The sequence below is a fragment of the Tamandua tetradactyla genome, chromosome 21, assembly GCF_023851605.1.
Source record: "Tamandua tetradactyla isolate mTamTet1 chromosome 21, mTamTet1.pri, whole genome shotgun sequence".
Taxonomy (NCBI): domain Eukaryota; kingdom Metazoa; phylum Chordata; class Mammalia; order Pilosa; family Myrmecophagidae; genus Tamandua; species Tamandua tetradactyla.
The window spans coordinates 58,286,981-58,312,053 of record NC_135347.1 but is presented as its reverse complement, the minus strand read 5'-3'; the positions used below and the strand labels follow the sequence as shown (position 1 = coordinate 58,312,053).

At 40.0% G+C, this 25,073-nt stretch overlaps 1 long non-coding RNA gene across 3 annotated transcripts; it reads left to right on the top strand.

Annotated features, from left to right (window-relative positions):
- The first annotated feature begins 16,092 nt into the window (after positions 1–16,092).
- Positions 16,093–23,771, top strand: LOC143665393 (uncharacterized). Of its 3 annotated transcripts, none has more exons than XR_013166931.1 (5): positions 16,093–16,237; positions 16,690–16,817; positions 21,660–21,680; positions 22,705–22,840; positions 23,394–23,771. It is a non-coding gene; the product is annotated as an uncharacterized LOC143665393 (long non-coding RNA). The 3 variants fall into 3 exon arrangements; XR_013166929.1 differs by having other exon boundaries at positions 22,705–22,956; XR_013166930.1 differs by lacking the exon at positions 21,660–21,680 and having other exon boundaries at positions 22,705–22,956.
- The last annotated feature ends 1,302 nt before the right edge of the window (positions 23,772–25,073 follow it).

Below are 25,073 nucleotides of genomic sequence, written 5' to 3'. Positions count from 1 at the left end.
CTTCAGTTTAGCCAAAAGTAAAAAAATACAAAAGTCTTCAGTTATCCCAAGTGATCATGCTACATGCATGGGAGAGAGAAAACCTGAGCCCGTTTTCTGACTGTTTTACTGACTGCCATGAATTGGCGCCCGACACGTGTGGAAAGAGTGCGGCCAGAATTTCCATAGGAGGGCTCCAACAGGGAACTCTGGATGTGCCTCATTTTTTAGAGAACTGCTCTCTGTTTTCAGGTCTGCCTGCCAACTGCACACCCAGGGAAGAAACTTGACTTATTGCTGTTTTTAAGGAGACATTGTTGACTTCAGACAGAAGCTAAAATGCAGACCAAGGACTCAGAGGGAGCAGCACTTCTACGAAGTGAGCTAAAACGAAAGGAGTTCAGACTCTCCATTTTACAGGGAAAAAAAGAGCCTTAAAATATTTTTGAAACCAGGTATAAGATTCTATTTCTATAAACTATTATGTCATTAAAAATATTCAATTACCCTCCCCTAGAAAGGATGCAGTTTAGTAATAAAATTGAAGAATTTGAGGTTTTAATTATGGAAGGGTGAGGGGAAGAAAGAGGATCATGGAATCCTATTTTCCTCCATCACCGCCTCAGTTGCCGAGAGGCCCTCACTGCTGCAGTCAGGAGAGATAAGAAGTCCCCCTGGCTAGCTTTTGAATCTATGAAACTTCCTGATAGAGCAAGATATGAGACCTCTCCACAAGGACTTAAGAAGAGAAAGAGTCCAGAACTTCTCTGCAAATGTAATTAAGTTGTCAAACACAAACGCCAGTTCTGAGTTAGGACCATAAATCTTCTATTCGGGCCTAACCTACATGGAGTGGCAGGAAAGGGGCCTCCTGCCCAGCTAATGGGCTCCGGCCCAGCTCTGCAGCTTCGGGCCTCGGGAGGCTGATGCTCACTCACCTTTAGTTCTTCCAGGGGCAGATCTGCATGGCAGCACCGTTCTGCCCAAAAGCAGCGAGCAGACCAGGGCGACATGGAAAAGCCTTCCCGTACTTAAATTCTGAGATTAACAGGAAACCTGAAGGCTGAACTTGAAAGATATTTTCAGTTTGAGAATTTTCACCTTCTCGATCCCCCAGCTTCCATCTTTGTACCCTTTGAGTACAGGTAAGAGGGAAATACTGCTGAAGGCTGATAAAGATTTCTCATTGAAGGGAGGAAATTCTGTAAGGCAGTGATAACACACTCAGCTCTTGGAGCCTTTCTCTTTTATTCCCCTGGACAGATCGGGAGGAGGGGGTTGCTGTGAGAGAGAATGGAAGAGGTCTTGGGGACTCATTGAGGCTGGGGCTGGAAAAGGGAGAAGCAAATGTTGCTGTAGCTGGGAGGGTTGTGGGATCATTCACAGAAACAAGGCCAGGAAGCTGCAGCTTTACTGGGAATCCGTGGGAATCAGTTGAGCATCTCATGCAGATCAAGAGGCCCCTAGGGCCAACCAGAAAAGATGTCATGGGACAAAGGCCCTGATCCAGGAGATTATGATTCCAGTGCTCCAAGGTTGAATCCAAGGCTTCACTTCACTGTAAACTCACCTCCAACCATATATAGATGCTGTGGGTTGCACCTCGAGTACATAACAAATGCACGCAAATGAAGGAATGAATGGTGTGATGGTTAAGCTCATGTCAACTTGGCTGGGTTATGGTGTCCATTTGTTTGGTCAAACCAGAACTGGCCCGATTATAATGGCGATGGTATTTTGTGGATTTAATTCATTAGTCGGTTGCTTGCATCTATAGCTGTTTACATCTACAATCAACAAAGGAGATTCCCTTCAGCAAGGAGAGATGTCTCACCAACCAGTTGAAGGCCTTAAAAGGAGTACTGATAGCTTCAGCAGTCAGGAAGAGGTATTTCCAATTCAATTTTCAGGCAGCCAGCTTCACCTGGGGAGTTCACCAAAGCCTTCACTGGAGTTCCCAATTTACTGCCTGCCCTATGGAATTTGGATTTGCCAATCACCATGGTCATGTGAGCCAATTCCTATTATAAATCTCATAATATTTTCATATGTATATATCCAGATGGCTGTTTCTCTGGAGAATCTTGACTAATGCAAGTGAGAAGGTGGTACGGATAGACGAAAGGTCGAGGACTTTGGAGTCTGGCCAGACCTGGGTTCAAATCCTGAGGGAGTCACTATTAGACGTGTGAATGAGAACAAAGTCTCAGGCTGTCCCAGCTTCATCTGAAAAGAAGAATGAGACTGCCCATTGCTAAGGCTTGTTGTGAGGATTGTGTGAAATAATCCGTGGGAAGTACCCAGCACACCGCCAATGCCAGTACTTCATCTTCTGCTTTCCCTTTCCCGGAGGACAGCTGTTTGCTTCCTCAGGATTTCTGTGCATGCCAAGAAGGAGGGATGCATATGGCATCGTGCTGAGCTGCTGTCCTTACCAAACCTTCAGGTTATCTAGATGTATTGTGAGCATAACAAAGACACGTCTACAAACCATTTAGTGTGCTAAAAGAACAATGCTTTGCTTTTACTACAGGTGGCTGAGTTATTTCAGTGTTTGGGGCATGCTCATTTTTCCACATTGACACTTCGTAAAATGCTTAAAAAGCTTTTTTTTTTTTTTTGTCTATGATATTCTTTTGCAATTCTAGGCCAAGTTCCTCTTTGAAGAAAATCAGTTAAATTATTATTATTTAATTTATAAAAAAATACAAATTATCCTGATACAGGTTAAAGGATAGGTTTACTTCATAGATAACTACATAGAACACTAAAATTTACACATTAGAAAAACTTTGTATGGCTCAGAAGAAACTTGAATTAATGTCTATTAACAGGAAAGAAGTTAATTGTGTTTACATTTACATAATGAGTTATTATTGAGCAGTTGTCCCCATTTGGCAGTCACAGTGCCTTTGAATGTCTTTGGCCTTCACATCTGCATGGTGACAGCATACCTCATATTTCCTAGCAGAGGTTGTGGTTCTGTCTACATGTTCGCTCTCTACACATCCCACCTTTCCAGAAAGCTGACAAAAGGTTTGCAAAGGCATTGTCAGCAGAACTCACACTAATGGATTCTAAATAATTTTCCCCTTTTGGAGTATAATATTTTGCTTCCAAGCACAAAGTGGATTATGCTGGAAACTTCTTTTAAATATTATGCTTTATGGGTACACATGTAACTCAATGAATGGAATCCCTAACATAACCTCCATCTCCTGCTCATTGTTCATAGCGTAGCCTGACTGATATTTCTGAAGTCAACTTGTTTGGGGCTAAATTGGAGACAGTTTCTACTGAGAAATCAAGTGAAGAGGATATTATATTGGAGACTCTTCAGCTCGATGTGAGCTAGCACTCGTTGAAGTCGATTCTGAATCAAAATCCCATTTGAGATCTCAAATGAGTTTTCTGGTTTGAAACAGAAAAAATAAATGAGATAATTCTTGGGGTGAGAATATGGTCTTGCCAACCCAAATCTTGAAGCCACTGGACCTCTCAATGCTAGAACAATGGAGACTGGATTTCAGAGCCTCACCATTTCTTAGCCCTACAAATAAGATAGCTTTTAAAATTCATTCTGGTTAGCATTTAGGCAAGGGTCTCCTATTTACTGTTCAAAGGATACACTGATGCATGCCTCAGTTTATAGCTGTGCTTGCAGGGTTAGGGACCCACTTGTCTAAAGGAAATCTGCGATGAGGGTGATGACTCCATGCATTGTGGTAGGTGCAATCATTGCTGGTGGGAGAGGATTGCAGATCAACAGCAGATCAAATAGATCAGAAAGGAACCTGCCTTGATTATCTGAAAACTCATCACTTAGAATACCTTCTCATGGTTCTTTGTCTCCCCCTTCTCCACCGTGTATAAGGTAAAATGCAAGTTCCTAAGCATGGCATGCAAAGCTCTGCATGATCTGACCTGGCTTGGCCTCAACACTGAACCGTCTTTACTCACCGTCTCCTCAAGGTAGTTGCATAAAGCATAAAGAGGCCAGGTGCCAAGGTGGTCAGCCAGAGAGAGGTGAGTCACATACCACAAAATTGCCTCCATCCTCAGGAGGGGTTGTAAGAAGGGCAGCTTTCCTTAAGAGGCAGAGTGGACAGAGTGAGACGTCTGTGGTCTGTTCTCTAGGCTATGAGGAGCTTGAAGACAAGTAATTTGCTTTACTATTGCAAAAACATGACTTATAATGACATACAGTGAAATGTGCAGATCTTGGGTATACAATTTGGTCTGTTTTGACAAATACATAACTCCCATGAAATGTACATCCCTAACCTATCAAAATTTAGAATATTTTCATTATCACCAAAAGTTTTCGTACATCCCTTCCCAGCCCAGCCCAGCCCTCCTCCTCCACCCACAGAGGCACCATACATTGAGTTTGCTTGTTCTAGAACTTGGTATAGATGAGTCATACAGCAGGCACTCTTTTGTATTCACATTCTTTCTCTGACCAGCATGTCTGTGCAATTCATCTATGTTGTTGCATGTATTGGCAGTTTATTCCTTTTTTATTGCTGAGTAGTATTCCTGTGTATGAATATACAAAATTTGTTTAGCCACTTTTCTGTTGTTTTTAATTTGGTACTTTCATGAATAAAACTGCTATGAACATTCTTACATAAGTTTTTTATAGGTATATATTTTATTTCTCTTAGATAAAAGTTTATAAGTGGAATTGCTGGGTCATAATATTTTGAAATGGTCATTCCATTTTTCTCCCTACCAATGACGCACTGGAGTTCTAATTGCCCCAAATCTTATAACTAAGAAATTTGGTATTGTCAGTCTTTTTATTTTAGACTTTCTTGTGCAAGTGTAGTGGGATCATACTATGGTTTTAATTCGTATCTCTCTGTTGACTAACAGTGTTAACAACTGCTTCATGTACTTATTGGCCATTTTAATATCTTCTATTGTGAAGTTTCCTTCAAAGTGTTTTGCCCATTTTATAGTAGGTTGTTTGTCTTTTTATCACTGAATTATAGTTCTTTATATATTCTGGATATAAGGCCTTTGTCAGATATATATATTCCTTATATCCAGAAGATATATCTTCTCCCATTGTATGATTTGCGTTATCATTTTGTAAATGCATTTTCAATGAAGAGAAAAAATTAAACTTAATTTATCGATTTTTTTCTTTTATTTTCAGCATTTTGTGTGTCCCTTTAACAAATCTTTTCTTACCTTACAATTACGATATTCTCCTGTATTTTCTTCTAGAAGTTTTATAGCTTCAGCTTTATATTTAAACTTGTGATGCAGCTTGAATGAGTTTTTGGAGTGGTCTGAGGTGAGGGTGAAGATTAATCTTTTCCATATGTTTATCCAGTTTCTCAGGACAATTTGCTGAAAAGATTTAATTTCCCCCATACATTTGCTTTGGCAACTTTGTAAAAGCTCAATTGACCATGTAAGTGGACGTCTAGTTCTAAACCCTTTATTACGTCCATTAATCTATTTGGCTGTCCTCGTGCCAACACCAGAATATTCTGATTAGAGCAGCTTCATATTAAGTTTTGAAATTTGCCAGTGTGAATCCTCCAAAATTGTTTTTTCTTTTTGGAGATGGTTTTGGCTATGCTGGATCTTTAGCTCTTCCATAGAGAGGTTAGAAGAAATGTTTCCATTTTTACAAAAACCCTGGGAGAATTTTAATTGAGATTCTACTAAATATATAGAATAAATGAGAAAAATTGATATCTTAAATCATTATCTTCTAACCTATGAAAATATTAAATCTCTCCATTTATTTATGTTTTCTTTAGTATCTGCAGCAATGTTTTATAGTTTTTGAAACAGAGGTATTCCATGTCTTTACTAAAATTGTCCATAAGTATTTAAATTTTTGATGCTATTATAAATAGAACTTCTTTAAATCTCTTTTTCAAATTATTTGCTGCTAAAATATAGAAATACAATTGAGTTTTGCATTTTGATCTTATATCCTGCAATCTGCTAAATTCATTTACTGGTTCCAGTAGTTTTTTGTAGATAACCTAAAACTTCCTTTGTAAATAATATGTCGTTTGCAAAGAGAGGGAATTTTACTTCTTCTTTTATGGTCAATATGCCTTTTATTTCTTTTGCCTTGGCTAGGACCTTTGGTACAATGCTATATAGAAGTCATGAAGATGGACATTCTTGTTTTGTTTGGGAACTTAGGCAGAAACAATTTGTACTTCATTGTTAAGTACTATTTTAGCTCTAGATTTTTTGTGGATCTCTTTATCAGATTGAGGAAATTCCCTTCTATTCCAGGTTTGCTAAGGGGTTTAATTATACACAGATGTTGGATTTTGTCAAATGCTTTTTTCTACATCTATCAAAATGATTATATTGTTTTTCTCCTTTATTTTATTAGTGTAGAAAATTGCCTTGATTTATTTCCTAATGTTAAACCAACCTTGCATTCCTAGGACTAACCCTATTTTGTCATGATATATTATAATATATAGCTTGGTTTGATTTGATAGTATTTTGCTGAGGATTTTTGCATCTATGAGCAGAAGGAATATGAGGGTGATGTTTTCTTTTTTGTAATATGTTGGTTAGATTTTAGTACTAAGGTTATGCTGATTTCATAAGTTGAATCGAGAAGTGATTCCTCCTCTATTTTCTTAAAGCATTTATATAAGATTAATGTTATTTATGAATAACATTGAATGTTTGATAGAATTCATCAGGAAATTCAGATTGGGGTTTTCTTCACATGATGTTTTTTTATTTTATTTTATTTTATTTTTAATATGAAAAAAACACCAAATAAACACAGACATTCTTATTTTGATCATTCCATTCTACATATATAATCAGTAATTCACAATATCATCACATAGTTGCATATTAATCATCATGATCATTTCTTGGAACATTTGCTTCTATTCAGAAAAAGAAAGAAAATGAAAACAAAAAAAATTATACGTACCATACCCCTTACCCCACCTTTTCATTGATCACTAGCATTTCAAACTAAGTTTATTTTAACATTTGGTCCCCCTATTATTTATTTTTATTCCATATGTTCTACTTGTCTGTTGACAAGGTAGATAAAAGGAGCATCAGACACAAGGTTTTCACAATCACACAGTCACATTGTGAAAGCTGTATCATTATACAATCATCTTCAAGAAACATGGCTACTGGAGCACAGCTCTACATTTTCAGGCAGTTCCCTCCAGCCTCTCCATTACATCTTGAATAACAAGGTGATATCTACTTAATGCATAAGAATAACCTCCAGGATAACCTCTCGACTGTTTGGAATCTCTCAGCCATTGACACTTTGTCTCATTTCACTCTTCCCTCTTTTGGTCGAGAAGGTTCTCTCAATCCCTTGATATTAACAGCTCATTCTAGGATTTCTGTTCCATGTTGCCAGGAAGATCCACACCCCCTGGGAGTCATGTCCCACGTAGACAGGGGGAGGGTAGTGAGTTTGCTTGTCGTGTTGGCTGGAGAGAGAGGCCACATCTGAGCAACAAAAGAGGTTGTCTTGGGGATGACTCTTAGGCCTAATTTTAAGTAGGCTTGACCTATTCTTTGTGGAGTTAAGTTTCATTTGAACAAACCTCAAGACTGTGGACTCAGCCTATAGCTTTGGTTGTCCCCACTGCTTGTGAGAATATCAAGAATTCAACTCAGGGAAGTTGAATTTTCCCCTGTTCTCACCATTCCCCAAAGGGGACTTTGCAAATACTTTTTTATTCACTCATCAAATAACTCTGGGATTTATCAGGGCATCACTCTGGACAAACCAACAAAATTTCCTGTCCTACTCAAGGTTCTATGTACTTATAGTATTCAATTTACTTGACATGATGTTTTTTTTTGTTTTTTTTTTTTAATTTATTTTTTTATTAATTAAAAAAATTAACTAACACAACATTAGAAATCAATCCATTCTACATATGCAATCAGTAATTCTTAATATCATCACATAGGTGTATGGTCATCATTTCTCAGTATATATGCATCGATTTAGAGAAAGAAATAGCACGACAACAGAAAAAGAAATAAAGTGATAACACAGAGAAAACACAAATAAAAATAAAAAGTACAAAAATATATAAGAGAAAGAAAAAAAAACAAAAAAAAACTATAGATCAGATGCAGCTTCATTCAGCGTTCCAACATAGTTACATTACAGTTAGGCAGTATTGTGCTGACCATTTTTTTTTTTTAGACATCATACCATTCTACATATGCAATCAGTAATTCTTAACATCATCACATAGATGCATGATCATCGTTTCTTAGTACATTTGCATCAGTTTAGAAGAACTAGCAGTATAACAGAAAAAGATATAGAATGTTAATATAGAGAAAAAAAAATAAAAGTACTAATAATAAGAACAAAACAAACAAAACAAAACAAAACAAAAACCTATAGCTCGGATGCAGCTTCGTTCAGTATTTTAACATGATTACTTTACAATTAGGTATTATTGTGCTGTCCATTTTTGAGTTTTTGTATCTAGTCCTATTGCACCGTCTGTATTCCATCAGCTCCAATTACCCATTATCTTACCCTGTTTCTAACTCCTGCTGAACTCTGTTACCAATGACATATTTCAAGTTTATTCTCGAGTGTCGATTCACATCATTGGGACCATACAGTATTTGTCTTTTAGTTTTTGGCTAGACTCACTCAGCATAATGTTCTCTAGGTCCATCCATGTTATTACATGCTTCATAAGTTTATCCTGCCTTAAAGCTGCATAATATTCCATCGTATGTATATACCACAGTTTGTTTAGCCACTCGTCTGTTGATGGACATTTTGGCTGTTTCCATCTCTTTGCAATTGTAAATAACGCTGCTATAAACATTGGTGTGCAAATGTCTGTTTGAGTTTTTGCCCTTAATTCCTTTGAGTAGATTCCCAGCAATGGTATTGCTGGGTCGTATGGCAATTCTATATTCAGCTTTTTGAGGAACCGCCAAACTGCCTTCCACAGTGGTTGCACCATTTGGCATTCCCACCAACAGTGGATAAGTGTGCCTCTTTCACTGCATCCTCTCCAGCACTTGTCATTTTCTGTTTTGTTGATAATGGCCATTCTGGTGGGTGTGAGATGATATCTCATTGTGGTTTTGATTTGCATTTCTCTAATGGCCAGGGACATTGAGCATCTCTTCATGTGCCTTTTGGCCATTTGTATTTCCTCCTCTGAGAGGTGTCTATTCAAGTCTTTTTCCCATTTTGTAATTGGGTTGGCTATCTTTTTGTTGTTGAGTTGAACAATCTCATTATAAATTCTGGATACTAGACCTTTATCTGATATGTCGTTTCCAAATATTGATTCCCATTGTGTAGGCTGTCTTTCTACTTTCTTGATGAAGTTCTTTGATGCACAGAAGTATTTAATTTTGAGGAGTTCCCATTTATTTATTTCCTTCTTCAGTGCTCTTGCTTTAGGTGTAAGGTCCATAAAACCGCCTCCAATTGTAAGATTCATAAGATATCTCCCGACATTTTCCTCTAACTGTTCTATGGTCTTAGACCTAATGTTTAGATCTTTGATCCATTTTGAGTTAACTTTTGTGTAGGGTGTGAGATATGGGTCTTCTTTCATTCTTTTGCATATGGATATCCAGTTCTCTAGGCACCATTTATTGAAGAGACTGTTCTGTCCCAGGTGAGTTGGCTTGACTGCCTTATCAAAGATCAAATGTCCATAGATGAGAGGGTCTATATCTGAGCACTCTATTCGATTCCATTGGTCGATATATCTATCTTTATGCCAATACCATGCTGTTTTGACCACTGTGGCTTCATAATATGCCTTAAAGTGAGGCAGTGCAAGACCTCCAGCTTCGTTTTTTTTCCTCAAGATGTTTTTAGCAATTCGGGGCACCCTGCCCTTCCAGATAAATTTGCTTATTGGTTTTTCTATTTCTGAAAAATAAGTTGTTGGGATTTTGATTGGTATTGCATTGAATCTGTAAATCAATTTAGGTAGGATTGACATCTTAACTATATTTAGTCTTCCAATCCATGAACACGGTACGCCCTTCCATCTGTTTAGGTCTTCTGTGATTTCTTTTAGCAGTTTTTTGTAGTTTTCTTTATATAGGTTTTTTGTCTCTTTAGTTAAATTTATTCCTAGGTATTTTATTCTTTTAGTTGCGATTGTAAATGGGATTCGTTTCTTGATTTCCCCCTCCGCTTGTTCATTGTTAGTGTATAGAAATGCTACAGATTTTTGAATGTTGATCTTGTAACCTGCTACTTTGCTGTACTCATTTATTAGCTCTAGTAGTTTTGTTGTGGATTTTTCTGGGTTTTCGACGTATAGTATCATATCATCTGCAAACAGTGATAGTTTTACTTCTTCCTTTCCAATTTTGATGCCTTGTATTTCTTTTTCTTGTCTAATTGCTCTGGCTAGAACCTCCAACACAATGTTGAATAATAGTGGTGATAGTGGACATCCTTGTCTTGTTCCTGATCTTAGGGGGAACGTTTTCAATTTTTCCCCATTAAGGATGATATTAGCTGTGGGTTTTTCATATATTCCCTCTATCATTTTAAGGAAGTTCCCTTGTATTCCTATCTTTTGAAGTGTTTTCAACAGGAAAGGATGTTGAATCTTGTCAAATGCCTTCTCTGCATCAATTGAGATGATCATGTGATTTTTCTGCTTTGATTTGTTGATATGGTGTATTACATTAATTGATTTTCTTATGCTGAACCATCCTTGCATACCTGGGATGAATCCTACTTGGTCATGATGAATAATTCTTTTAATGTGTTGTTGGATACGATTTGCTAGAATTTTATTGAGGATTTTTGCATCTATATTCATTAGAGAGATCGGCCTGTAGTTTTCTTTTCTTGTAATATCTTTGCCTGGTTTTGGTATGAGGGTAATGTTGGCGTCATAGAATGAATTAGGTAGTTTTCCCTCCACTTCGATTTTTTTGAAGAGTTTGAGGAGAGTTGGTACTAATTCTTTCTGGAATGTTTGATAGAATTCACATGTGAAGCCGTCTGGTCCTGGACTTTTCTTTTTAGGAAGCTTTTGTTGACATGATGTTTTGATAACAAATATTTTTTAATAGATATATGGTTATTCAGATTTTCTGTAACAACTTGTGTCAATTTTGGTAACTTCTCCTTTTAAAAGTATTTTTCCATTTCCTCTAAGTTGTTGAATTTGTTGGCATCAAGTTGTTCACAATAGTCTCATATTTTTTTTTAATTTTTTTATTAACGGAAAGAAAAAAAAAGAAATTAACACAACATTTAGAAATCATACTATTCTACATATGCACTCAGTAATTCTTAACATCATCACATAGATGCATGATCATCGTTTCTTAGTACATTTGCATCGGTTTAGAGGAACTAGCAACACAACAGAAAAAGATATAAAATGTTAATATAGAGAAAAGAAATAAAAGTAGTAATAATAGTAAAAACAAAAACCTATAGCTCAGATGCAGCTTCATTCAGTGTTTTAACATGATTACTTTACACTTAGGTATTATTGTGCTGTCCATTTTTGAGTTTTTGTATCTAGTCCTGTTGCACAGTCTGTATCCCTTCAGCTTCAATTACCCATTGTCTTACCCTGTTTCTAACTCCTGCTGGACCCTGTTACCAATGACATATTTCAAGTTTATTCTCGAATGTCCGTTGCACACCAATGTTTATAGCAGCATTATTTACAATTGCAAAGAGATGGAAACAGCCAAAATGTCCATCAACAGAAGAATGGCTAAACAAACTGTGGTATATACATACGATGGACTATTATGCAGCTTTAAGACAAGATAAACTTAGTCTCATATTTTTTGAAGTCTGTAATATCCTGTAGTGACCATCTTTCTGCTGTTCCTAATATTGGTATTAGCAGTTCTCATTTTTCTTGACCCTTCTAGCTAGAAGTTCATTAATTCTGTTGATCTACTTGAAACTTTTGTCTTTGCTGCCTGTGTCTGTTTTAAATTCTTATCTATTTTGTTGATTTTTGCCCTTACTTTCCAATTTCCTTTCTTCTACTCATTTTGGGTTTACTTTATGTTTACTGGGTTTTCTCTCTGGGCTTACCTTTTGGAAGGGGAACCTTAGATCACTGATTTGAGGTCATTCTTTTTTTCTATTATGCTAGTTTGTGTACCCCAGAAAAGCTATGTCCTTTACTCCTGATTCAATATTGTAGGTTAGAGAATTTGATTGGATTGTTTCCATGGAGATGTGACACACCCCACTGTGGGTGTGGCATTCTGATGAGATGAAGATGTGACCCCACCCATTCAAATTGGGTCTTGATTAGTTTACTAGAATCCTTTAAAAGGGGAAACGTTTTGGAGAAAATACATTTGCCTCAGAACTGACAGAGATACCTAAACACAAATGTTTGGAGATGCAGAGCCCAGCAGAAGTCACCATGTACCTTCTCATGAGATGCTGAGCAAGCCAGAACCCAGAGTTGTGTCCGAGAGGAGATAACTGAAGGCCTGCAGACTCTTAGAGAGGAGACCCCTGGCATCAGGCATGAAAGTAACGAACCGGGAACAAGGACCAGCAGACAACAACCAAGTGCCTTCCCATGTGACAGCCATTGGCCTTTCTTGAGTTAAGGTATCTTTCCCTGGATGCCTTAGTTTGGACATTTTTATGGCCTTAGAACTGTAAATTTGTAACTTAATGAATTCTCTTTTTAAAAGCCATTCCAGGGTGGGCCATAGTGGCTCAGCAGGCAGAGTTCTCGCCTACCATGCTGGAGAACCGAGTTCGATTCCTGGTGCCTGCCCAGGCCAAAAAAGAATTTCAAAAGCCATTCCATTTCTGGCATATTGCACTTCTGACAACAACAAACCAAACAGTAATATAAGCATTTAAAGCTATAAATTTTACTCTAAGCACTATAGCTAAATCCCACAAACTATGATATGTTGTATTTTAATTATCATTCCATACAAAATATTTTTTATATTTCCTCGATATTTATTCTTTGGCCCTTGGATTGCTTAAAAATGTGTTGTTTACTTTCCAAATATTTGGAGATTCCTGGCTATCTTGTTGATGTTGATTTGCATTTAATAATCATGGTTAGAGAACACACTCTTCATGATTACAATCCTTTTAAATTTACTGAAATTATTTTACAGCCCAGCATTTTCTATACTCTAGAATGTACCATGTGCAATTGAAAATAATATTTTGCCTGCAGCTATTGGGTATGGAATTCTATAAATCTCAATTTATTTTATATGTAAGATTCAGATGCATCTTATGCATAAATGCAGTTTATCTGCATATATACAGGGATTTTTTGTTCATTGGTTTTGTGTTTGGGATTTAGTCAACTACTAATTGCTGAGGGAGAAATGTTAAAATCACCCATTCTGATTGTGGAATTTTCTATTTCACAGTTTGATTCTGAAAATTTTTTTCATGTAGTTTAAGGTTCTCTTATTGGCACACACTAGTATGACTATCGTGTTTTCTTACAAATTGACCATTTATCATTACTGAAACATGCTATATCCCTAGTGTGTCCAACACTTGCCAAGTACATGATAGGTTATCAATAAATACGTATTAAATGAAAAAGAAACCCAAATCATGCTGAACTTATCCTTTCTGAGAAAATCCAGTGCCACCCATGACCTTAGTTTTGTCCTATCTTACCAAGTCCCTCAGGAAGCTTCCTCCTTTCATGCCATGAGACAGCACAGACTGAGCAATTCCTTCCTCTTACCTTCTGGGCTTCCTCCTACCACCTGAGTTCCAGTGAAAATGGTACCTTGAAGTAAAAGGGTCTCTGTCTCCATCGGTAGTTCTTTAGAAGGAGGATTTGAGCATCTTCATGAATTCCACTGTTCAAGCCCAGACTTTCAGAAGTTGTATCTGGATTTCACTTAGTTGAAAAATACCACACAGATAATGAATAAATGAAGCAAGGGGTGGTAAGAGCACTTAATCACCTGTTGCTGCGCCTTTCACTCTTGCTCTCACAACACACACTCACCCCATTTTTACCACCTATTCAAAGACAAAAAATGTCAGTGTTTTAAATAGCTTAGAAAGTCTCTAAGATATCTAATAAAGAAGTGCTTAGCTGCTTAACAGATGAATAAGACACCTTGGGAGGGAAACATGGCTGGTACAGTGCTGCGATTATGTTCCTAAACGCCCCAGCTCTGCACCTGCCCATCGGCTCAGGCTTCAGTGCTGACAGCTGGCAATGCACTAGGGGGCAACTTAAAAGACCCACAAGTTCCAAGCAGCTTTCCCTCTTCCTTTCCACACATCATGGTGCCTTTTTAATTATTCTTCCATCTCTTTCTGATGCTTAAATGCAATCTTATTTCTTTTCCCAACTTGCCAAATGCTTGCTTCTATCGTTCTCTATTTAAAGGTGAAACGTGAATAAATTTATGATGTGTATAAATGAGAAGACACTCCAGGTTGTGCAAGCAGGCAGGGTTAAGACAACTAAGTGTACTAAAATATATTCCACTGGGCCGTGGCTTTAAGGCAGTGTCAGAGTTGTTAAAAACAGGTTCTCCGGCAGCCTGCACAGGTTTGCATGCCACTTCTGTCATTTGTTGACTTTGTGATCTCTCCCCTTTGCCATCACAGGGGTTATTGAGAAAAATGAAAAGGAACAGAATTGAGTGCTTAATTTGCAGGGCTCAGTACAAAATGAAGCTGTGGGACTCCTTGCTCAAAAGGCAGGGAAAAAATGCCATTAAAGTTACTAAAATAAGAAAAATATTCTTTTCTTCTGGGGTTCTGAGCACAGGGATACTCTCTGGTAACTGCAGATGCCCACTGGTGCCTGAGAGCTCAGCCCGTTGACTCAGCACATGCGTGGTGCCCAGGCTGCCCCTGTAAGCTGCCAGGTGCACACACTGTGCCCGAGCTGCAGATGGGCACGTCATGCCAGGACTCTCCCCCTGCACGGGCTCACTCACCGCAGATCACAGGGCTCACGAAGGAACGGCACCGTCTGTCCAGGGCCACGCTCGGTACCTGGGGCAGGATGGGCGAGGGGCTGGCTCTTGCAGAATGAGCCCGATGTGCACGGTGCTGCCAGCCCACGGTGGGAAGGGTCGTGCCATGTCCCACCCCCCAGGCCCCCAGGCTCACACACTTGACCCGGAAACTACTAGTGCCAGGTCCGTCCCCTGCCAAGGCAGGGAGGGCCTCAGAGGCAGCCGGGCGGGAGACGGGAGACTGGAGAGGCCCTGGGCACCAGGGGGCAGGGGCGTGACACCCAGCACCCCTCCTTGGGGAGGCAGGGAAATGGTAGGAGACACAATGGCGTCTGAACAGAGTTTCTGTAACCTTCTTGCAGGCTCCGTTGTCCCATTGAACTTGGCTTACTAAACAAAGATTCAAAGATAAAATTACTACCAATTCCATGTCTGCAGCAGCAGCAGCTCATTACACCTCACGTGCAAGCGTTCTTCTGAGTTTGGGACCCTTTTCAACTGCTCTGTTCATGCACCCATGAAGTTAGCCCTGAAAAGGAATTGGGTCTATAAAGCACAATGCCTGGGGCCAAGTCGGATGCAATGGGTCTCGTCCTCAGGGCTATCTTTAACTAGGTGGTCTGATGGACTAGAATAGAAAATTACGGACTTCAGGCATATTTATGGATATGTATATTTTGTTGTCTGGAAAAGCAATTGTGTTGGTTTGAAAACATGTACCCCAGAAAAGCGGTATTTTAGTCCTGGCCCAATGTTGTGGAGGCAGCCATTTCTTTTAATCCGGATTCAGTGCAACAGGGTGGAATCTTTTGATTAGATTATGTCCACAGAGATGTGACTCACCCAATTGTGGGTATGAACTTTTGATTACATGGAGATTTGAGTCCACCCATCCCAGGTGGGCCTTGATTAGCTTACTGGAATCCTCTCAAGGAGGAAACATTTGGGAGAGAGCCAGAAATGACAGAGCCTATGGAAAGCGCAGAGCCTCAGAGCTGACAAGAGAGCAGACGTAGGTGCTTGGAGAACAGTAGCTTCAGAGAACAGAGACATGAAGTTTGGAGATGGTTGGAGTCCAACAGTAGTCATTGTGACATATTAAGCAAGCCAGAGCATGGAGAGAGCCAAGGCAAGCCAGGAGATGAGAGCCAGCCCTAGAGAAGCAAAGTGAGGAGCCCCCACAGGAGCAGAGGCTGAAAGCAACAGAGCCCAGGAGCAAGGGACCAGCTGATGCCAGCGACTCCCCAGTTGACAGAGGTGTTCCTTCCTCATCAGACTTTCTTGAGTCAAGGTATCTTTCCCTGAATGCCTTAGTTTGCACATTTTTATAGGTGAGAGCTGTAAACTTGTAACTTATTAAATCCCCCTTTATAAACGCCGTCTAGTTCTGGTGATCACCACCTGGCAGCTATGAGAAAACAGCCAGCAATGGGAGAAAGAATGCTTAGTCTGGGACGGTTGTGACCCTGGACCTTCCACAGCTGTTGGCCAGTCCCTGTACTGGGCACATGGCCCCACAGCGACCCAGCAGGAATCAGCTGAGGTACCTACAATTGTTTTAACATGATTTGGAAATGTCAAAGAACCTATGGAAATTTTAGGTAGAAAAAAAATGAGTTTTCCAAAGACAGATGCTACATTCAGTTCAACTTCAGCTCACCCTTGAAACAGTGATAGGATAAAGATCTATTAATCATGGGGTTGAACAAAGTGTTTTCTGTGTTCTCTTGTTCATATCTGCAGCTTCCTTCTGCATTGCTGGGTGAAACGCCTCTGAACTACTAATCTATAAAGCAAACATATCCTCTGAGTAAGAGCCATCTTGGTTGTATGTGTCAGTCAAAATTTTGCTGGAAGCAAAATGAGCCCAGGTGAGGTGCCAGCCACATATTATAAGAGCCCCAAGACTCTGAGGACCTGCTTTGAAGGGTCTAGTTTTCCATAAGCTTGAGAAAGTGACTTCACACACTTTCAAAGCACATCATTTTAGATGTGCTTAAGCAATTGCACTGGCTAAGCAGCAGCTCCTGTTTTGAAGGCCTCATCCCCCCTTTGTTACAGACATACACTGTTATGACTATGCTGGGTGGATTTGTACAGGCTTTTGGAATATTCGTCCCAGGAAGTCTAGGCATAAACTGAGTGCTCACACTCAAGTAGACCCTCTGAACTTCAGGCAGAAGGATAGACTTCCACCTCTAGAAAGCAAGCTTGGCATAAAAAGAAATGTGAGAGAAGAAAATCTGTGAAACAGTAAGAGTTTGTCTTTGAGAAGACATGGGAAAGGAATCTATCCTAATGGGAAAGCCAGCCTGTTACTTCTTCATCCCATAATTCCTTCAAATATTTGTCTATTTTGGCAAACACCCTCTTTAAAGAGAGTTGACATTTTCATGGTTAAGTTCAGCTGAAAACCTCCCTGTGACTATAGGAGAGCACACACACACACACACACACACACACACACACACACACACCACCACCACCACCAAAAATACCCTCTCACTTGCAGAAGAGTGAACTGGTCATTCTGCAGGATTCTGAAACTAACTGTTTTTGCTACAACTGAACGATGCTAGCTGTGTGCCAGGAGCTGTTCTAAGTATTTTACATGACTGCAACCTGAAACTCACAATTTGATGAGGAAACTTAGAGTAACTTGCCCAAGATGCTGCATGTGATAATGGCAGAGCCAAATGTCCAACCCTGGTGTCTGTCTCCAGAGCACACACGCTTACCCACCGAGGCCACGTTCCAACTCCACGGTGCTGAGGTGAGTCCGTTTAAAGGCTCAGCCTAAAAGAAGTATTTCTAAACCCAATCACCACGATATGGTTATTATGCTTTGTTGGTCTTTTTACAATAAAGCACGTGACTTCTACATACCTAATATATGTTCATGTCATGGTCCTTTGTTATAATTTCTTTTTTGCAAATGGAGTTGCAGCAAAAGCTCACATTGCAGTCACGGTGGCATCGGGAAGCATGTCCTCGATCTCAGGAGCACCCTCTGAGGGCGCTGGAGCAACAGGGAAATGGGTCGCCCTCGATCTCAGGAGCACCCTCTGAGAGTGCTGGAGCAACAGGGAAATGGGTCGCCCTCGATCTCAGGAGCACCCTCTGAGGGCGCTGGAGCAACAGGGAAATGGGTCGCCCTCAATCTCAGGAGCACCCTCTGAGGGCGCTGGAGCAACAGGGAAATGGGTCGCCCTCGATCTCAGGAGCACCCTCTGAGAGTGCTGGAGCAACACGGAAATGGGTCACTTGGAGCCCAGCCACATTTGGGTCTTTCTGGAAGCTGCTGGCTTCCAAAAGAGATTTTCCTCTCTAAATAGGACAAGTAACTTCCTCACATGTTTTTCCTTCAACCAGTGCAATTACAAGGTATATGTGCAATGAAATGTATAGCACGTTCCACTGGCATTGACCATGTCAGTAAAATCTCTCTTGTTATATTTCTTCAGTGTTTTAACTGCTCCCCTCTCTTCAACTTCCCACTTCACTTGCACACGCCCACATCAGCCAATGTCCCATACAGTCTTCAGTCCACAGTGGATGCTCAATTAATGTGATGAAGTGACTGTAACAGAATAGATGGAATCAATGTATAGAGACACTGATTAATTCATTTATTCATTTAACAACAAGCCTTAATTGATCTCCTGCCATCTGGCAGTCTCTTTCTCTCTCTGGACATTGCAGAAGTAGCACAAATCAAGCAGACAAAATCCCTGCCCGTATACAACTTACTTTGTAGCCTGGGGTGAAAGCCCGTAAATGAAATAAACAATCATAATAATTAGAAGGTTAGAAAGGAGAAAAAGGAAAGCAGAAGAAGAGATGGATCTTCACGTTTTGATAGAGCAGCAGCACTGAAAATATGACATTTTGGTCAAAGAACTAAAAGAAGCGTAAAAGTGACCCTGCAGCTGTCTGAGGAAAGAGCCAGGAGAAAGGGTTGGCTTGTGCCTGTTGTGCCTGAAGAAGAGTCAGGAAACCAATGGGATCACAATGAATCAGGGGAGAGTACAGTTCTGAGGTCATGAAAATGTCCTACTCAAGGATCATTAAGACAATACCTTCTCCCTGAAGACGGGCTGCCAGCGATCCTGAACTCAGTCACATGCCACTTGGTCACATCTGCCCAGCTATCCCTCCTCTTCCAGGTTTTGTTGTTTCCAGCTTCTTTTCGCTAATGTGGCTTGCACTCTGAATTTCATTCTCTTATGAAGGATTCCAATGAGATGATTAAGACCCACCCTGAATGGGTGTGTCATACCTTAATCGAAGATTCTACTCACCCAACGTTCCTATTTACAATGGCTCCATACCCACAGGAATGGACCATCTTTTATATGTATTTTTCTGCAGTAGATATAACTTCAGACCAACACATTAGGACCTTGAAACTCCCAGGAGAAAATGTAGGGAAGCTTCTTCAGGACCTCATGTTAGGCCATGGTTTCTTAGACTTTATACCCAAAACATAAGCAACAAAAGAAAAAAATAGATAAATGGGACTTGAACAAAATTAAAAACTTTTGTGCATCAAAGGACTTTCGTTATCATGAAAGTGAATAGACGATCTCCTCAATGGGAGAAAATATCTGGAAACCACATATCTGATAAGGGTTTAATATCCAGAATATTATACAAAGATATTCAACATCATAACCAATAGGGAAATGCAAATCAAAACCACACTGAAATACCATTTCATACTCACTAGAATGGCTACTATTAAAAAGGAGGAAAAAACCCAGAAAATTGCAAGTGTTGGAGAGGATGTGGAGAAACAGAGGTGCTCATTCATTGCTGATGAGAATATAAAATGGTACAGCTGCTCTGGAGGGCATCCTGTCAGATTTTCAGAAAGCTAAGTATAGGATTACCACATGACACAGCAATCCCCCTGCTAGGGATGCACTCCTAAGAATTGGACGTAGGGACTCGAACAGATATTTGCCCACCGATGTTCACAGCATCATCATTTACAATTGACAAAATATGGAAACAACCCAAATGACCATCAAGAGATGAATGGATAGGGTGGGACACAGTGGCTCAGCAGGCAGGAATGCTTGCCTGCGATGCCAGAGAACCCGGGTTCGATTCCAGGTGCCTGCCCATGTTAAAAAAAAAAAGAAAGAGATGAATGGATAAACGAAATGTGGTATACACATACAATGGAATGTTATTCAGCATTAAAAGAGAATGAATTCTGATGCATGCAACAAAATGGATGAACCTTGAGGACATTATGTTGAGTGAAATAAGCTGGGCACAAAAGAACAAATATTGTATGACCTCCCCGTTATGAAATAATTAGAATAAGCAAACTCAAAGAGTAAGAATCTAGAATACAGGGTACTGGGACTGGGTTGGGGTTACAGACTGGGGGCTTAATGCTTAAATTGTGCAGAATTTCTATTTGGCTTGATTGTAAAACTTTGGTAATGGACGGTGGTGATGGTAGCACAACATCATGAGTTTAATTAACAGCACTAAATTACATATGTGAATATGATTAAAAGGGGAAATTTTAGTTGTATAAAAATTGTAGAAAAACAATTTTTATTGTTTAAAAATAAAATTTAAAGATAAATTTTATTTATCTTTAAGTAAAATTTAAAGATAAAACATAGCACTGTTCAGCACAGTGAACCCCACTGTAAATGCTGAACTGTAGTTACTAGTACAATGATAAAAATAGTCTTTCCTGAATTCTAACAAATGTGCCACACTAATACAAGGTGTTAATAATAAGGTGGTACATGGAAAAGAATACATCTGTATGTAAACTATGGGTTACGGTTAAGAGTACAATATAATATTCTTTCATCAGTTTTAACAAAGATACCAGACTAAGCAAATTGTTAATAATAAGGGGAGGTATATGGGAACTGTACTTTCTACATGATTTTTCTGTAAACCTACAACTTCTCTACTTAAAACTTTTTTTAAGCTATTGGGAAATGAGAAAATTAGCCATTCCAGAGAGAAATCACAATTAATGGTGCATGGTCTTGAATGGACTAAAAGCCAATGAAGTCAAAGGTAGAGTGGCTGGGTTTAGAGCTGAGTATTAGAACAGAATAGACCCTCCTGTAGGAAAGAGAGAGTTCGCTTTTTTTTTCTAACTGCTATTCTCACAAAGAGATATTTTTTGAAGTTCTAGCAACATGAATTGCAAGTTTCAAGTTGTCATGGTTCACCGTTATGTAACCTTCTCTAAGAAATCCTCCCTGTCCTTTCCGAAAACCACATCCACACATCTCCTGGATGCTCCAGACAAATGTGTTGGGCTCCAGTGAGTCCCGTGATGCCCAGAAATCAATATAGCTTGAATGAGGAATGAGTAAGCTTTCCTGAGTATTGACTGAATTGTATCAGCATTGTCACTTTGATGAGGTAAAGCAGATGATAAACAATTTCCCTTCTCTCCTCCACATTCCACTTCTGAAGGCCGACAACTGAAATAGGACGAGAAAAGGACATAGTTTAAACTGAATACTTTTCCGTTGGTCAAAGATAAAAATGTCTTAATCTTAAAAAAAATCTCAGATTGTGTTAATTGCGATCAGGCTCAGACAAATAATATTTAAAATAAGAGATGTTTAGTATGTGGGTGGCATTTTTTATTGTATTGACCCCAATTTTTTCCCCTTAAACTCATTATTTTTGTTTTTTGTCGTATTTCTCCCCGTGAAAAGAAGTAAGAAAAGCAATAAAATGTAAGTATCCCCTTATAAATTCCCAAATAAACAGTATCCGAATGTCTAAAACGATTTCTTTTTCACATTCTAAAGCCCATGGTTCTCTAAAATATTAATGTTTCCGAAATAAATGTACAACCTTCCTAAGAAGTAACAGATACTTACCACTTTATATGTCACGTATTAGGTCTGAGGGAGTATGTGGCACAGTCTTTCAATATACTACTGCATTGTTTAAAAGGGTTATTCAAGATAATTTCTTTTGTTTAATTTTTTGCATCAACCTCTGATTATCAAATTAATACTTGGGTTGAATCTTGTATTTCAACATTGTGCTTTTATCCATGCTGCTAAATAATTTTATTTTGATAAATGTATATGTCCTTAAAAAAAGAAAAGAATAGATTGAGGAGAAGGTGGACGCCGAGGATCAATGAAGAGACAATTATAATAGCAGGTGGCGGCCATGCTGGCTTGGCCAGGAGAGCAGTGATGGAGATGGCGAGAAGTGTCTTACTCCAAACACATTGTGAAGTAAAAGCCAATGGGACTATTTGAAGGGGTGAAGGGGGGTGTGAAAGGCAAAGAGAAATCCAGGATGATGCACAGATTTAAGGCCAGAACAATTCGGAGGTTGAAGCTCCATTGTTGGAGAAGAGGAGGACCAGGGAAGGGGCAGGGTCTGGGAGGGCATCTCGGGAGTCAGTGTTGGACAGGGAACCCCGAGGGGCCGTTAGACAGCCAAGCGGCAGGTCAGTTAGGCAGATACACGAGTCTACAGTTCTGGGGAGAGGCTGGTTGCGTGATGTGAATTTGGCAGTTTGCAGTGTGTTGAAAGTATTTACAAACCTTGAAAGCACATAATAGTATTAAAGGGCATAGTGATAGAAAAGTCTAGGCGGAGCAATTCAAACCTGACCTGATGACTGGCAGCATCAGAACACCTGGGAACCTGTTAAATAGGTAAATTCCCGAGCCCCACCTGCACCCAGTGAATCAGAGACTCCCCAGCCCAGTGTGGCACTGTGTCTTCTATTTGCAGGATTCTTTTGCCCGCTAAATGTTAAGAACCACTGGTTTGGAAATTAAGGAGATGAGGAGGAACCAGCAAGGCAATCTGCAAAGGATCTGGAAGAAAGGAAGCAGAAAACCAGAGGGCGTGGTGCCTGGGAGGCCGAGTGAGTAAATGTAACGAGGAGGACAGAACTGATTCCCTGCATCACATTCCTCTGAGAACTGTCCATTGGATTCAACAAGCTCGTTCTTTAAACAGCGTCATTGGTGTCACCCACAGGTGAAGTTTCAGTGGAGTTGTGTGTGCACAAAAGGAGGTGCAGAATGGGAGACCAGGAGTACATGTAAACCCTGGAGGAGTTTTACCTTAAAAGGGAGGAAAGAAACAGAAACTGGAACAGGAATCGGAGTTATGAAAGGGCTTTTTTTTTGTAGAACAGAACTTAAGCAGTGTATTTTTATGTTGGAATTGATCCAGCCCAGAGGGGAAAGTGAGGATCCAGGAGAGAGGGGGGAATTGGAAGTCTGATGTCCTGACTAGGTGGTAGAAGATGAGACGAAGTGCCCCCGAGAAGAGGCAGCTCAGCCAGGAGCTGGAATACTTGTTCCGTGGAAACAGGCAGGAAGGAGGCTGACGTGGGTGCAGGTGGGAGGGCGGGTTTGGTGGTAAGTCTGCGGAAGTGCCGTTCTCATTGCTTCCCTTTCTCTGTCACTTAGGAAGCAAGCACATCCACGGGAGGTGAGGATGGCGGAGGAGGAGTAGAGATAAAACTGTCTAAGACTGGGAGAACGAAAGGACCAGGGGGAAGGAATATGGCAGCCAGGCAGCACGGACGGCCATCAGAGGTCATTCTCATAGACTTAGCTAGGATGAAAGCAAGAAGTCTTCTTACTTCTTACTTCTTCTCTGTAAGAAGTCCTTCTGAAAGAGTGTCAGCTGATGTATTCTGCCAACACACACCCCACCCAGAACAGTCACAGCAGAAGCGGGAAGAGACATCAGAGTGCCACTGTGAAAGCACGTCTGACCATCAGAAAGCAAAACTGGGTGCAGAATTGCCCAGCATGAGAATAAACGAAGGCCAGTGACCAAAGAACAGCCCCAAAGGGGAAACGTGAGTGTGTTTCCCAGACAGCTATGGGCTGGGGAAGGAGAAACCTAAGATGCGTTATCTCCTGAGGCACACCTGCCACGGTGCAGCGCTGCAAGAGATTGGGGCGGAGAGTAGCCCGTCAGCATGTGTGCCCTGGGGCACAGGGGAGACCCAGGTAAAGGCAGGGGTAATCCACGTAAAGGAGATGGGGAAGTCGAAGGCTGAGTGTGTGACGAGACCTAAGGACACCGAGAGGAGAGCCCTGGGCTCTGGAGGCAGATGCTTCCGTTTGCACTGCAGCTTCCCTGTTCCTAGTGTGCGACTCTGAGCGTGTCACCCAATTTCTGTCAGTCCCAGTTTCCTTCCCTAACATACAGTGCCATGATAAAAGTAAAACACTTAGCAGAGAGGACGGCACATGAAGAGCACGCACTAAATGCTGACTATGAAGGAGAACTATCGGAACGGATAGAAAAGGAAGGGAATTTAAACAGTAAACAATGAGGCAAAGTTGAGAGAAGGAAAAAAGAAGGAGAAAGAAGAAAAGAATTAAATGAGAAGAAAAAGTTAAATAGGAGAAGATGAGGAGAGAAAAAGAGAAAAAAAAGAGAATTATGTAGATAGCGAGAATGAGAAGCATTCAAATAGGAAAATAAAGGAGGAAGAAAGAAAATGCAAATGTAATACACAACTTTATAATTATATTCTCAAAATATAAACCCTACCATATTATTGATAAACACATGATTGATCTTAGAACTTCACGTCTGGTTAGAAGGTATTTTGACAATGTCTATGTTTAGATTTTAAAGTGAGTCAATGTCTCGATTAAAACCTTGAATTTCAATAGGAGAATCAAGGTTTGGATTGGTGAATAGCTTTGAAATTCTAAGATTACCATATCAGCATCCAAAAAGCCACATGACAGTATATTTATATAATGCTTTCTATTTTTAAAGACCTTTTACATCATTTCTCAGGCAGTCAACAAAACACCCTTTGTGTAGGATAAGGCCAATTGAGAAGACTCTTAGTTCCTTTCAGATGGGTGGGAGGTGTAGAAAAGTTATTTGGCTCACTCAAAGTTCTTCAGCAAATCTGTAATCCCACCAGACATGAAATCATCAGGAATCTAAGAGGCACTGTGTTGTCTTTTTGTCTTGACTCCTTTAAAAACCAGAGGGCAGTGCAACAGTAGCTCAGCAGGCAGAGTTCCCGCCTACCGTGCCGGAGACCTGGGTTCGATTCCCGGTGTCTGCCCGTGCAAAACACACAAACAAACAAACGAAATGGATCAATTAGA